Raw genomic sequence first — 15277 nt, 5'->3', positions numbered from 1 at the left:
TCACGTCCTGTGAGCGCTCTTGAGGGGTGGATTTGCCCCTGTGGCCCCCATAGCTTTTGGAGAGTGTGCCAGAGGGCCGGAGTCCCTAGGAGGGGCTTTGTACTTTCAGGGTGGTGTAGCCGTTGAAGGTCTGGTGGGCCCTGCCTGGCATGAGGAGGGGAGCAAGGGTCTCACAGGGCTTGGGAACCACCTTTCTGTGCGTGAAAACGTCCTTTATGTTTTTTGATTGGCCCACAATCAGCTGCTCTGAAGCGCACCTGAATCCCAGATACCTAAATCCTCATCACACAACTTAAATCTTCACTGTACTACAAGCACTAACCGAATCGGCCAGTTACCCTGTGAAGTAATGCTATACCAGAGGTGAAGATTGTGTCGTAGAATGGTTTGGGTTGGAAGGGACCTTAAAAATCACCTATTTCCAACCCTCTGCCATGGGCAGGGACCCCTCCCACCAGACCAGGTCGCTCAAAGCCCCGTCCAGCCTGGTCTTGGATAATTTCAGAGATGAGGCACCCACAGCTTCCCTGGGTGACCTGTTCCAAATTCTCACCATCCTCATAGTGAAGAACTTCCTAATGCCTGATCTGATCTACCCTGCTCTAGTTTAAAACCATCGCCCCTCATCCTATCCCTACGTGCCCTAGCAAACGGTCCCTCTCCAGCTTTCTTGTTTCTGCTCGTTAGTGATAAAACAAAAAAAAATGCAAAAATCCTCCCCAGAATTAGCAATGAAAGAGTAAAAAAGGGCACCACCCAAACCCGAAAACACCCCAAACCACTCAGGAACAGCTGGATGGGTGGGGGAGGTCGCCAGGGGTGGGTTGTGGGTGTTGTGAACATGAGATAGAGGAGTAGGAAGCTTACAGGAAAGGGTGAACTGTAGCCACCGAAGTAATAATGATGTGACTAAACTTGGACGAGCTAAAAGAGAACATTTTGTAGGCTGGAAAGGAGCTAGAGCTGCGAGGAAAGAAATCATCTGCTGTTTGCGTCTTCCTGCGCTCAGTGTGCGCCTCCTTCATAAATAACTCACACCACAGGAAAGAAATACCTGAGCTGATTGCTGGATCTAGCAGGGCCTCACATTTCAGGTGAGACACCAGTTTTGTGGCCATTTTCGTCTGAAAAGTGCTTTGAGTGATGCAAAGCAGGCGGCAGAGCAGCTCTAGGAGCAGGATTAAGGAGCTGCTCTCACCCCAACCGTGCCCAGGGCTGGTGACCGTCCTGCCTTACCTTCCCTAAATGTCTGCAACAGCTGCAAGTTTCCCTCTAGTCAAAATAAAACTAAAATAGAAGCCTTGGTCTGGTGGTTGCCCAATAGACCTTGAACACCACCCCCCTCAGAGGCAAATCTGTGTCTTGACGGTTCGGTTTTTGAAACACACCCTTCAAACCGTAACCCTGGTGGTTTGCGGGCAGGACCAGCTCAGCCTGAGCCACAAGGGAGATGCGGCACCATCTCCCAGCCACCGCGTTTCGGTTTCCTCCGCAGCAGCTGCTTGAGAAACGCTCCGCACGGCTGCTCTCCCTTCGCCGCCCCAGCGCGGCACCGCGGGAGAAGGGAACGGGATTTGGCTGCTGGGTTCTGGCAGGGCCTGCAGGAGTCTCGCTGAGCGCAGCACATGCTCCACAGGCTCCTTGGAACCCAAGGGAGGTGCTTGCAAAGGACAATTTGGTTTTGCTTCTCTGCACACCTTTGCAGGGCGGCTTAGGAGAAGGGGGAGAAACCTGAAAGCCAGCTGCTGGTTGCATCCTTCTGAGCATCGATGCAGCGGGGAGGGTTTTTTGCTGCTGCCCTGCCTTGTGCAGTAGTTAGTGCTCCCCTGGGGAGCAGCACCAGCAGGAGACCATCACTCCATGGGCTTCCATCATCCCTTCTTCCAACCCCTAATGCCCTGCCTTGGCCTCAGACCAAATGGAAATAATCCTTCACCCTCCTCAGGTCTCCTCTTCGCTGGGGAGAGCACGAGGAGCAGGCTGCATTTTGTCTCAGCCTCTTAAAAAAACCCCAAAACCACAACCAAAAAAACCCAACAAGAAACAAATCCTCACCAAACCAAAAGCCTCCACTGCTGCAGTGGTGGTCCCTTGATCTTCTTATAGATGGCCTCAGGACCAGAAAGGTTAGATAGATCTGCTTTTATTAGGATTTGAGGGCATCAAGGAGGATAATAAAATCAACAGCTGAGAATGAACCAGAGGGATAATAAAATAGACGGTTCAGAACAAACCAAAAGGCTATCCCTGGCTCTTCATTTTATACAGCAGTGATAGAAAAGTTGAAGGCTTATCTTTTAATTAGATTAAATTAAGAAATCTTTCTGTTTTGCCTTGTGTTTAGCATAACATTGTCTTGAAGGTAAATGCTTAGAAATTAAAGGCTTCCTAAATTAGGTTAAATTAAGATACCGTTCTTCTTAAAGAAGACAAAGCGTTGTCTTCAAGGTAAATGTTTAATTACATTTTTAATACAATTTAGTCTGTGTAACAGTAAGACAGACAGCCTAGTCTCTGTGTGTGACTGCAGTTCCAGATATAAGCCAAATAAATTGAGAAATTGGTGTTGAAGGAGTTAGGAGGCAGAGTGTAATTACTGGAAAGATGGGGGTCTTGCTCCATTATGATTCTTGTTTTTAGCAGGACTGGAAGATGTAATTTTGAGAAAATTACTTTTTTTTATGGCTATGAGAAAAATAGAATTTAATATCTACCTTTCTGCAAGGAAGAAAACCGCGGAATGATAGATAATACTGAAGGCAAAAGAAATTTGGAAAGATAATTACACTCAAGCCTCCAGCCTACCTTTTAAAGCAGTCTTGATTTTTTTTTTTTCCCCTCCTGTAGAAGATGCTCCCTTTCTGGCTGCAGGAGTGGCCGGGATGTGTCCCTGCGCTCCAACTGCTCTCCAGTTTGGAGCCAGAAAGCCTTCGCCGACTCTCAGAACCACCCAAACCTGTGATTTTTAGGCATCGCAGCAATGAAAGGCTAGAGCAGGCAGATGGATGAAAGCCTGCGTACTCCTGGCAGACAGGTGCAGAGTTAATGCAGTTTCGCAGAAGGAAAGATAAATTATAAAAGAAAACCAACCCAACAACCCGGCCTTGTTGCATTGAAGTGGAAAGGGGTAGTACATTTAAATGCATCCGTAAAACAGGGCAGCCTCAGCATGTAAACCAGACGCCTAAACTTTGTTGATAGCTACTACAAAGCATAAGCAGTGACAACAAAACCCGGTGAAATTGCCAGCTTTAAAAAGGAAGGGCTCCTTTAGCTCCGAAAGATGAAGCTTGGCAGTTGACAGAACAAGGTGCCGTCTTTCGGCGTGGTTAGAAGATCCCTGGCGCTTTACCGTGGCGTGGAGCCTAATTTGTCGCTCGGCTTTCCGAAGCCTGATCTTATGAGCCGGCGAGTGCCCCGCTGGGAGGGGAGAGCGCGGGCTGCGTGGGCTGGCTGCTCCCACCCCAGGCTCTTCCTCGCCCGCAGGGAACATTTTGGGGAGGATAAAGCTTCTGAGGCATCTTCCCTCTCCGTGGAGACCCAAGGCTGATTCCTCACGGGCAAGCGGCAAGGTCTAACGTCTCTTTAAAGGCTTCGATGTTGTTCAGGCTGTCGGGTGCCAGCGCAGCTACCGTCGTTTTATCTGGCTGCGATCGGATAAGGGGAAATCCGTATGTTTAACGCGGCTGATACATTATGCAAACAACAGCCCTAAACTTTTTGCGAAGCAGGGCTCACCTGCACACGGCGAGAATGAGCAAAAACCATCCCTGACGGCCTGCAGTGACTCAGGACAGAAGAAATCTGTCTCATATTGATTCTTTTAAGGTTTTAGAAATACAAGCGGAGGACATAAGCCTCCTGAGAAGCCTAGATAATTAGGAACTTCGTTATCTGCTGCACGAAAGTGGATCACAGCTTCACAGCGTACGTAGCGGCTTGTTTTTAACCTGGGAGTGTGCTGTCACCTCATGTTACTTAAGGAGCAATGAGTGAAAATCATGATTGCTTGTTAGATTAGACCATGTGCTGATGAATTACCAAGATGGTTTTGCTAAAAGGTATTCTAATAAAAATACCCAAAAGGGTAAAGTGTAATAATAATGTAACCATGGCAATGTCACTCAGACAGGGTGGATGTACAGCCCGGATGGTTTCAACCAACAGAGCGAGATCCTTCCAGCCACAGCCTGAAGTACCAGCCTGCACATGGTGTGAGAAAACTGATGTATACAGTAGGTGATAAAGGTGTAGAAAGACACGTTTAAGGCACAACTTTTGGAGCAGCCTTCCTCCTCCTCCTCTAAAAGATCCCATCAGCAGCTACTGACCGCCTTGGGCTGCCAAGGAGGAGTTGTTAAGTTACAAGAACAGGTAAACTAGTAGTAGATTTTGCCCTGATCCCATTTAGTTTGTGCCTTGCGGGCACACAATTTTCATGTGATGATTTTCATGTACTAATCCTGTCAAGCAAGGGGCTACTGACCTTCCTCCTTTCTTTACCAGTCAAGAGTGAACGGCTGATGCAGAGGAGGCAGCACCTTACCCTGCGGATGGAACTACTGAAATGCTGGTAGCAGCTACAGCCAAATTCAAAAGACAAAAAATAGTGAATCTGGTCCCCAAACCTCTGAATCGAAACACGTCACCACGCGCTGATCTGCAGATCTGACCGCTTTTCTTTTAACTCCACGTTCGTACATACAAGGTGTTAATTATCTGAATTAAAACTCACATTCAGGGATGCACGGGAGCCTTGCTGAGAGTTCAGATGGCAGTTCTCTGCTGGCAGGAGAGAGACACTTGCACAGCGTAAAACCCACCACCACCTCAGCCAGATTTGGGTTTTCTAAGAAAAAGGGGAAAAGCCATTCATATCTGAGTTAACAATCCACTCTGCGTCTCTTAAACCAGAATTGGGCAGGAGCGAGCATTCAGAAGAGGAGGAATCTTGCTTAATTATGGTAAAGGTCTACGTCTCAAAAATCTTAGCTCTTCTGTGCCAGGGAAAATGTAAAACATGATGAAAAATAGTGTAAAGCTGAAACAGAGAATGGAGAAAAGAGCAGAAACGAGTCTGGTTTATTACTTTCTTGTAATACCAGGTGACTAGCATAGCAGGCTGCACAAGCTTTTTTCACTAAAAGCAGCAGCCTCAGAATGAGTGTATTCCATTTTCCCCTACTTAAGAAAGACAAGGGCCACGAGAATGCGATGAATTTGCTATTGTGAATGCGGAGCAACATCCTCTTTTAGATGGCTTCGGAAATAAGATCCCAAGTGGAAAACGCTGAAGAATAATTTTCTGAAAAAAATTTTCTGAAAAAAATAACTTTCTGAAAAAAAATTGGAAAACAGCAGGAACATCTCCCCTCCTTTTTGGGTAAACTCAAGCTTTCTAAGGTTTCCTAATGAGTCTGCAGTCAGCTGAGCTATTTGGAAAGGAACCAGGAGGAGAAAGTCTCACCTGAGGTCGGTGGGGACCGAGCACAGCTCAGAAATGTGCCAGGGGATCCTATTTGACAAAACACTGGAACTTTTGAGCCACAGAAGGAGCCAACCAGCACGATGCCTTCGGAAACTGTGGGGCTTCCCAGTAGTCGCTGAAGACTGGTTTAGCCATTAAAGGAAAATAATCTCCCAAAGGGTGAATTTCCATTTATTTAACAACCATCTGCGTAGTCCATTGTGAGTCCCAAATCCAGAGACATCCTCGGGTGTCTGCGGCAGTGTTTGCTTTCCCCTCGATGTGATAATCTCTGCTGTCCTTGAAGGATGGGGCTAGGTTTGCTCCAACAACATTGAAACCGGTGTATATTTCACACACAAAAAAATCTTCTTTCATCATATAAATATATCCTGCTGCTATTGCTTTTTAAGAGCAGATTTCAAGGCAAGCCAGAAAATAATGACCAGCATCTTCAAACGCTGGGAAGATTAATCATCGTGCGAGAGCACAGGAGGGAAAGCCTTTCTGTTCATCCCATTCATTGTCCACAGACTAGAAGTAAAAAAAAAACCAAAACCAACCAACAATAAATTCTTTTGGTTCTGCTCTGTGTTTTGGCCAAAGATGAAGCGCAGTTATACATTTTCATTACCTGCCCTGCAGCTCGCCAAAGATGAAGCGCAGTTATACATTTTCATTCCCTTCCCTGCAGCTCTTACGGTTTATGGCAGCCCCACGAGCGACGATCTGCTTCAGACCAGCTGCCTCCAGTGTCACTTCTGTTAAAAACGATGCCGCGGGGTCAGCGGTTTGGGCAGGGCTTTGGCAGTTTTCAGCTCTGGTGCTCAGTCTGAAGAGGATCGTGCCCAAAGGGACAGTTTTACACGAGGATTAGTATGTGAATTCTTCTGGGCTAGTAGATAAATGCTCCAATAATTTAGGACAGTGATCTCCACCTTGTGGTTAGCAGACCCTTGGGGTTAATACGCTGCTCCGTAGAAATCTATTAAAAAAATGTGAAAAAAACACCTCCATGTTGCTATAAACCACATGGAAATCCACACAGAGGACATTTGTTTTTAGGGGACCACGAGTCACATGCTAAAAATCCTCTGGTTTATGGAGGTTGCAAAGAAACTTATCAAAATTGCTGTTACAGGACAAGCAGTCTTGGGGTTTTTTTCAGCAAGAGATAGCAGGATAAGAAGCCTTTGGGTCAGATTATTAACTAGAGTTATTAGGATAAGAAGCCTTTGGGTCAGATTATTAACTAGAGTTATTAGATTTCCTGGCAAGCGATAACTCCATGAGCCATGGGGGTCCTCTGCCCGTTTGTCCCCAGCTGGGATAAGTTACTGGCCAACATTACTGGGTTTAGATTGGATTCTCCCTGACACCGTTGAGGAAATCCTCGATAAACTCGTCGGATCAAACCTCCAGCCTCTCTCGTTTATTTTCCTGCTCCACTGAAGTGTTGTAGAAAAACCCTGAACCCGGTGCAGAGCCACTCCCCGGCGCATGCTGAACGAGCAGCCGTTACGGAATGAGCACCTTCCTAAGGCAAACAGATCCGTCCCGGGGGGAAAAAATATTTTCCTACTTCCCTTGGTGCCAAGCTCATTTCCCTCAAATTTTAATGCTTTTGAAGGCCATTCTGAGCCAGGTCAGGAGAAATAAAGACACCTTAGAGCATTTAAATGGGAAAGCATAAGTATTTCCATTACAGGGAAAAAAAGAAGCCTTTCCAAAGAGTTAAAAAAAATCACTTAAACTATGTGCTGCAATGAAAGTTCCATCTCATAGCACTATATATTGGCCGTCCTCGGGTGACCACCGAGGCTCTGCTAAAATCATTTGTCAACTGCACAGTAACTCACACTGGAGGGTAAAGGAGGTCAGTGGATGCCCTTTGGGCAATTATATGAAGATTAATACACAGGTTCCCAAGTGTTTTATTGACGCTACCGGCCTCTTTCTGTAGCGATCTGAAGCTGCCAGCTTATTGATTGGGATAAACATCTCACAGGTTTTGCATGGATCCTGGTGCCCGGCAGGTGAAGCTCCTCCCCAGGGACTCTCAAGATAAGCAGAATTTAAACTTCTTTCAAAGAGGTTCAAGAGTGCGTAGGAAAAAATAGAAGGAAAGATAAGGTTAATGGGGCAGATGTTCCAGCTGCTGAATATTTTTCTATTCCCTGTAGAGAGGAGTAAAAGTTGAAGCGCTTTGCTGTGCGTTGCTTTGCCAAATTCTAGGATTACCCTTTTCCCTATCCAGCATTAACCAACGCAGGAGAATAGGAGCTGTGGACTTCACATTTAAGAGTGGGAGTTCCTATATCAAGTCATTAGTATCCAGACAAGAAATACGAGTTAAGATTTTAAATGACTGTGGGAAGTCACAAGCTGAAGCCATAAAAGAAGAAGAATCTGCACCTTGCAGACATGATGGTGTCAGTCCTATTTTGGAGGTGTTTTTTTTTTCCTCCATGAAAGGCAGGATCGCCACTCTTTTTGAAAAAATCGACTTTTCCCCTGCGTGCCCACATCCCTCTGTAAGGCCAAACCCGCTTCAGATGGTTGCTTGCTTTCCGTCGTACGCTGCACCGTGCTTCCTGGTGAACACCGACTTATGGAGAGGGCTCCATGTAGCCCAGAATAACTTTTAAGTCACCTTCAGGGTGAAGTTCATCTGTTCCAACCTGAGAAACAGGTCACTCCTTGCATCGCTCCGATGACTCACTCGCTATATTTATACAGGAGCCTGGGGAGGTCTCCACCAAACTGTTGACGTTTCGCCAGGATAAGTCTGGTGAATAGAGATGTCCCGTCTGACTCGAGGCATATGCAAGCAAAACACATTTTCTGACACAGACACCGCTTGTAGGTGCTTTCTCATCCCAATATCAGCGTTAGAGAGGCAACCGCTCCCCGCTGGCAGAGGAGCTCCCTTTTCCAGTATCACCCACCTCCTGACCATGGGCTTTACTGGTGCAAGTGGGAAGGCTGCTGCTGTGTGCTGCTGGGAGAGAGGGGCTTTGGTCCTCCACCTTGCCTCTGACTTCGGAAATGACCTCAGTTGCCTTCCAGTTTTAACTCGGTCGGTACAAAAGAAAATAATTTTGAGTGCTGAAGCCCTGTGCGACAGCGATATGCTTTTCCTTACGCGGTCTCAGGGTGGTACCAGCCCATCGTTCTCCATCTGGGAGAGACCCCACGGAACGACACACCTCCTGCTTGTCCCCGTAAATCCAGTTGCGTTTCAGGAGACATTTGTCTTCCCTTGCACATATGGCAACACCTAATCCACACAAAAGAACGAGAAAAATCTTCCTTGGATCTTCATCCAGGCTAAACAGAACCTCTCCAGGGACGCTCACAAACCTTGTGCAGTTTGGTGCTTTCTCCCTCTCCCACCGCAGCCAGCAGTAGTGCCCAAAAGAGGGAGAAGAAAGTGTTTGTATTTCTGTGCCTCAAGCTGTTGTATATTAGCAGGCATTTTTAAATCCAGGTCTCCTATGGGCTGCACCAGCCATGCACGCCACATACAGATTAAAAAGGTTCTGCCCAGGCTGTAAAATAGAAAATGAGAAACTGGAGAAAATAACAAATATGGGCTTATAAAAATACCTGCCAGGTATCAGAAGTGCAAGGGAGAGGAGAAATCAAGTGGTTACAGGGGAAGGGAGAAGTAAGGAAATTAATGTTTCAGGGCAGTGTTCTCCTGTCCTGACTTTAGAAAGGAAACAAATCCTGAAAATTTCCTGGTCAAGACACGAAACGCACGACCTGTGGGGACATAGTGTCCTCCAGCCTAGCTGATGGGTTTGTCACAGGGAGCTGCAGTACCAACAGCCTTCACACTGCTCATATTATCCCAGGTTTTGTGGCTCTTTGAAGTCAGAGACACTGAGGATGGGGTGAGCTTCCTCAGAGCACAAGCCCACGGGCTGTAAATGCCGTCAGGGCTATGGAGTTAATCAGCGCAGCCAGTGCCGAGGCCACGTTCGTGCAAGTACCTTTGTAGGAGTCAGCCAGCACTGTAGGGAGGTTGTAATTGCTCGTTTTCTAGCTGGTTGGTAGGGGAAAAGCAATGTCACCTATGGTGATCTTGGAAGGCTGTTGCTTTGTGTCTGCTTCAATTTGTCAGGTGGATTTTCCAGCCATCACTCCGTCACAAGCTGCCGAGCCCACGACGTCCCCCAAGGGCAGCCCGTGGGCTCTGCGGCACGAGGCAGACACACACATGCACCCCACGCTCCGGGACTCCTGGCCGGCGGGATGGATGGAGCAGCAGCATCCAGGAGCATCTCAAATCTGAGCTGGGAAGAAGCCTGCAGAAACCAGGGAAGGCTGCGTGTACTTGCCAAAGGCAAACTCATCTCAGACTTTTATGCTTTGCTAATGGCCTGCTTCCAAATCTTTTTCCCCCCGAACTTGCTCAGGGCTCTTTTCATTTCAGCCTAGAAAACCCTCCTGGCATTAGCGTCAGAAGCTCCAAGAGATAAAAGAGGAGGAACTTCAACCCTCAAATAGCCATTGCTGAGAGCTGTCCTGGAAACAAGAGGAAAAATCCAGGAGCAGATAGTCGATGGGTTGATTGCAGATTCACAAGGAAGGGGATCTCCTCCTGAGCTAGTTGGCCACCTTCTTGCTCTTTGAAAGAACTTTTGCACCTGGTGGATCAAACTTCTGAGGAGAGGGAAAACAATATTGTTTCAGGGCTGGAAAGGTCCTTCAGATATAGGAAAGTCTTGCCTTTATTTATTTAACGGTTTTGAAGTCTGTGTGTGGTGTTAAAGAAAACTGGTAACTTGGATGGAAGTTTGGAGTTCATTGCAGATGTTATTAAGTCCCATCTTTGAACCATGTGTGGCGGCATAAAATCAGACCTGATGCTGATCCTGTTTTCCTCCAGCGTCACAATCTACTGCACTCACTCTCCACCACACAGGTGGAAAGAGCCAACATACTGCATTATGTTTTCGCTTCAGCACCTTCCTGAAATGGCCTTGGTAGGTCCCAAATCAGATAAAGCCCGAGCTCATCGGGGCAGGCGGCGTTTAAAAGAGGCTTCGTCACTCCCTGCTTCGAGCTCTGCAGCCGCAGCAAGAGGCAGGTTGGGATTAGCCTCACCTTGCTCCAGACTGAACGTTTCCCAGATTCTGGCCACAAAGCTCATCTCCCAGCTCCATCACGCCTGGCTCAGCGCGTGGTTCATACCGAGGGTTTGGGAGTTTTCAGAATTAGTCACTCGGAAGAGACTGATTCAATGACATTTAATGAAAGCTGGCAGGAGCAGCATAAGGGGAGAAGCGTTGACATAACAAGGGCAGGACCACACCTGCACTCCCTCCGAGTAAAACAAGATCAGCTTGAAGCCATCAGACCCGATCTGCTGACCGAGGACCCGAGGAGCGATGACAAGTGGGATCACCTTGTCAGCCAGGACGTGGAGGTGACGTGGGGACATACAAAGGACCTCCAGGCTAGAAGAGCCCATTCCCTGCTCCCCAAGAAGTCACGTCGTAGATTCTCCTTCGTTATCACAAAGAGACCAGCTGCTCCACGGGCATCCCATAAATCACAGCTTGCTGCAAAACACAAGGGTGGGCGCCCTCAAAAGCTCCTCTGTGCCCCTGGGCCAGCCCAGAGCCGATGTCACGCGGCCGTGACAGTCGCAAGCATCAGGCAGTGGCATCCGGAGCTCCCCACAGGCCAGATGAAACCCAAACGCCTCATCTCCAGAATTTTGCTCTGAGGAAGCAATACTTTTAAACTTATTTGCAGCTGCCTCTCTCATCTGCTGCTGTGTCAGGTAGGAAATAAAGAGATGTAATTTTGAGCTCAGCAGTATTGCACCTCCTTATGCAATCTGGTTAACGAGCCGAGGGAACACTTGTGACTGAAAAGATCTGCTCCAGCCTGAGCTGGCTCTGCCTTACCCCAGCCTCGAGAGACCGTGCTCTCATTTTGAGGACATAAAAATCAGAAATGGGAGGGCACGCAGCATCCAGAACAGGGAGAAACACCCATGAAATACAACCAGTGTGCTAGCCAAGTTTCACCCGTCATAGTCGTAAAATGACTTGTGTGCTCAGACCTGTCTGAAGCTCTTAAATAACTTCACCCCGAGTTTTTCCTGCTGTCCCATCACATTCCGCAGACTTGAGTCAGGACGGCTTGATATATAAACGGGAGACCACAGAGGAGCAGGTAACCCAGATACTGACAGAGTTTAGTCTTGACTCACACACCACCAGGCATCCACTGGATCACAACGTTTTAACCAACGTGAAAAAACAAGGTGCGCGCTCTTGTCTCCCTTAAACGCAAAAGTCTCGCCCTCCCAGCACCGACTCCTTACAGACACACACAATCACTTCTTGCTCAGACCCACTGCCCAGCCCTAAAACACTTAGAGATGCACCAAAGCCTCAAACATAAATGCTGAGGGTCAAACCTGGCCCAGTTTAAGAAGCAAATCCCAACCAGAGCAACACAAACCCACCTCCCTGCCCGCAGACATACCATCGGTGACAAATACTCCCAAGGTCATGGGGCTGTGGCTTCTGGGATTTATTTAATTACTCTGAGAGGTGAGGAGGAGGGTTCGGGGAAGCCGTGAGTCAAAGAGCTCCACCTGTGGCTCAGGGAAACCTTCCTGCCAGACCTGATGCCGAGCAGCTGGGAGGGAGCTCAGGCTGTGATGGCTTAAACTTGCGTCGCCGGGCAGCGCCCGGTGTTTCTGTCACCTGGTGCGCACAACGCGCAGTCAACCTTTCCGACTCCAGCTGGACCCGTGGCTTTACTGAAGCTACGCAGGAGGGAGCTGGATTGTCTTCTGGCTCACACATGGACCACAAAATTATAGGCTCCTGTTATAGACTCTTTATTAAAAGGTGATTTCACAGGAGCCACAAAGAGGGTGATTTTCAAACGTGAGCCGGATCTGCAGGTCCGACAGAATTTTTGCATCACTCCCTTTAGCCACCCACTTTCTCTCTTTCGTTGTAACTCGCATCTGAAACCAAACCGATCCGAAAGGCACAGACAGACGATACACCCGGTTCCTCACCTCCCGCGACAACCGTGTCCCAAACCTGCAAGCTCTCTCCTCAGAGCTCCCTCTTTCTCCGCGGATGCGGAGCTTCCCCGACCCTTCCTTACAAACAAATCAAAGCAGCCGCAGAACTCCGACGCGTTTTCTTGGGTTTTACCATTTTTGCTTTGGTGGCCTCCATCAACCATAACCACTTGCCTGCACATCAGCTCTTGCTCTGCGAAGGCGAAGGGTTGGGTAATATTTTGTATTTTTAAAGACTGCAATTTGCATGCTCTTCTCTGCAGATACATCCTCCTTAAATTGCAGCCACCTCTGGGGGAAAATGCAGGAAATGATGACCCAGGAATGTACCACACGGCAGTGGGAAAGAAAGGACGTAAAAAGCAAATCTCTGCTGTTACTGAACATGATCAGATCCCAGATACACACAGGCTTCGTTTAAGATCTTGTTACTACATACAAATACATTTATTAAGCCTTTATTCCTAACCTGGGCTTTCCAAGAGATCTTGTAACCACGGTTTACTACCATAATTTCTATTATAACGTAATAATATGTGAGCTTAGAGGAAGGCTATGGGCTGCTGCTTTCTTGTACATAAAATCTTTCTGGCTGAGCAGTTTTGACCTGCTATTGATCCAGATGACGCATATCATTCCTATAATTGAGATCAGAGGGGAAAAAAAAAGGTCTTTCTATTTCTTCCAGCATGTTGGTTTCATACATTTGACAGCTCTGTGTGTGTGTAGAGCTCTTTTCACGATTTAGGTGAAGGAATTTTTCAAGAGCAGAAAGCTGTGACTGCTTCGGAGCAAAAGTCACCAAGGAGGCTCAGGTGTAGGGGTGGTGGCTGAAAATATGTCGGTGTTTTCCCACCGATTGCCTTTTAAATATCGAGCAGCTGCAGGAGTTGTTTTGAGGGGAGGGCAACTAGGAATTTTGTAAGAATAAAATACAAATAAATACAAAACTAAAACCAACTCGGGCTTGTAATCTAAAAAGGAGGTTCCTGATGGTGCGGGCTCAGTGGTTTTCTTCTTCCTCTTCCCCTTCCCCTCTTATTTTCCCCTGATTCAAGACAGAATTTCCAGCAGCCGAACTCAACAGAAATTCTCCAGTTTCACCCGGGATGAGCAGGAGGCACCGACTCAGATGAGAAAGCCTCGCATGAGGTAAGGACTGCGAGAGCAAGCCTGAAACCCTCCCTCTCTGAGTAATGAAGCGTGCTGGCAGTTATTAGCTTTAGATCTTTCTGTAGGCAGCATATTGATGGAGAAAGTGCTGTGTATACAGTTGTTTATTTGCAAAAAAAAGGTTAAAAAAAAATTCTATTAAAACCCCGCACCTCTGGGACTGTCTTTGAAAGGCATGTGATGTGACTCCAGGAGAGAAGTGATCAGCCTGTAGTAATTTAGATGTTCTTGTTGCTATGGATACTTTCCCTTTTTTTTTTTTTTTAGGTGAAGCATACCATTATAATTTAAATTTCCAGTACCAAAACAAGCTACTATATTAAAAGTAATAAAAAATGCCAGTGACATAACTGTTTTATTCTTCACTGTCAGTTTTACTTGTGCTGTCACAGTGTATAGAAGTGATAAAATTGCCACGTCGGGGGAGATTTAGTACTTTTACACATTTTATCACATTAATTAGACCTGGGGCTCATACGTACCAGCATGTGATACAGGCAATAGCCAAGTGACAGGCCGGCTGCTGGGATGTCACATTAAAATTCAAGCTGCTGAGCAGCGGAAGGGAGGAGGGTTGGAGCTAAAACAAGACCTGACAAGCAGCAAGTTTGGGGGCTGTTACAGCAAGATTTGGGAAGAGAGACGGAAACACAAAGGTACAAGCCAAGTAACTCCCTGCAAAGTATCATCACCAAGGCTTTTAAGCAAAAAAAGTTTGCCTGGAGTGCTGGGATTCTTACCAGCCGAGACCAAAACTGCTGCTGCCGTTTGCAGAGAGAGCGTCGGGAAAATTCTTGCGCGGAGGCTGAGAGTTTTGGTTGGGAAGAAACTGCTGGTGGCGATGGCTGGAGAAGTGAGAAAAAAAAAACAAACCCAAAAAACCTGGGAGGCAGAAAGTGACGGATGTGGAGCCGAGTTTGCAGAACTGGTCTGAAAAGAAGGGAAGAGGAATCCCCTGAGCATCAGCCTGTCTGCCTGGAGAGACGATGGCTCGGTGCTGCCCCGCGCAAGTGTTTGTTTCTGTTTGCTCAAAACAAAAGCTGTGACGGCAAAAGTTTGGGGCAAATGAGGTTCCTGGGCAATAAACTGAAAGCCAAAGAAGGCGGCAGGGGGTTTGGTATCTAAATACCAGTTTTCTCACCTTGTGGTTCAAAAGACACGTGCCAGGGAGGAGAAGGCAGCAGAATTTCCCTCTCGTAGTGCAGCCTGACGTGGATGCTGTTCCTGTAAGGTTGTTCCTACCCCGTTACCTCACCCAGGACCGGAGCCCTGCCCTGAGTCTGTGGGCTTTAAAACCAAGCTTTTAAAATCTGTATTTTTCCCCCCCTCAATTATCTTATCCAAGCTGCAAGTAGCAGCTGGGTGAGCGATAAATCACAGGAGTCACAGGGATTTTTAGAGCCAAAACTTGACGGGGTTGATGTTTCACAACCTGCCTCTCCTGATATTTCCCTTCGCAGGGAGAGGAGCAAGCCCGCGGCCCTGACGTGGGCGCAGTGACGTTGGTGACAACCACTCCTGGCTCCTGGAAGGAAAAATGAAGAGAAGGGCTGGAAGGTGCCACGGTCCCT

This window comes from Apaloderma vittatum, unplaced genomic scaffold (genome assembly GCF_000703405.1).
Source record: "Apaloderma vittatum isolate BGI_N311 unplaced genomic scaffold, ASM70340v1 scaffold24570, whole genome shotgun sequence".
NCBI classification, from domain to species: Eukaryota; Metazoa; Chordata; class Aves; order Trogoniformes; family Trogonidae; genus Apaloderma; species Apaloderma vittatum.
The sequence above is the reverse complement of the archived record's forward strand: the minus strand, read 5'-3'. Positions refer to the sequence as shown.